The sequence below is a fragment of the Austrofundulus limnaeus genome, unplaced genomic scaffold, assembly GCF_001266775.1.
Source record: "Austrofundulus limnaeus strain Quisiro unplaced genomic scaffold, Austrofundulus_limnaeus-1.0 Scaffold118, whole genome shotgun sequence".
Taxonomy (NCBI): Eukaryota; Metazoa; Chordata; class Actinopteri; order Cyprinodontiformes; family Rivulidae; genus Austrofundulus; species Austrofundulus limnaeus.
The window spans coordinates 35,416-36,465 of NW_013952520.1; positions in this window are offsets into that span (position 1 = coordinate 35,416).

The following is a 1,050-nucleotide window of genomic DNA, read 5'->3' on the forward strand; positions in this document are numbered from 1 at the left end:
TTGATATCTTTCTGCACTGGGTTCAAAGCCCAGAAAACAACCTAAAAAATAACTAATGTTTTCTATTTCAGCTTGAATTTCTTTTTACATTTGACCAAATACATGAAGTGCTCCNATATATATGTATGTATGTATATGTACTGCATTATGTGTACCTACGTGCATTGTTATATACTTATATACACAGTATTTGCTACATTTGTGTGCTTTCCTTCATGTAATCTTACCAAAAGCATGCTGGATCATGATTGTAAAACTAAGGTTTGTACTGAACCATGATTTTTGTGMATCGTTTCACCACTAATACTTATAACAAGAGCAGCAGCTACCTATAGTGCATCAAGTGCAACTTAAAACACTTCCTGCAGCATTTTTTTGTCTGCATTATGTAAGACTAAATTTTTCTAAAAATGTTTTATAACAGTAATCTCATTTGGTCTTGCTCAGACTAGCCATTAGCCATCAATCTAGTCAAAACAACATATTTTTTTTCAAATAAAGTTCCTTCTAAAAGCTATCTACAGCAGGTGAGATATTGATTGTTTTTAACTGTTCCACAGAAGCCTGTTTCAAAAGATTTGAACTACACTTTTAGCAATTTTTTTGATATATTTGTCCTTCGAAAGGCCGGTTTCATGTAGCAAGTTAACAGATCTAATTTATTTTAAAACTCTATTTTACATTTCTGACAGTTTTGCATGTCTGTACTCACTCATATTATTTGAGTTATTTCCAAAGACTGAACAGACTTTACATGAATAGGGATCTGGGTGACAGATGAGTTGACGTCTATCAACGGATAGGAAAAAAAGAAAGAAAAAAGAAGACTCTCATTTTTGTTTTTCTTCGTCTTCTTTATTTACCAGCAAACTGATAATGCTGCTTTGCAACCTGCCATACTAATTATAACCTTCTGCAATAGAGAAATGTAGGGAATTCAAAATGRGTACAAGATAAATAAGGTCAAACTATCAGAGCGTCTCATTTATGAATGTGGACACTTTTTTAATTCATGTGAATTGCAGAAGATAGGATGAATGTGGAGAGGAG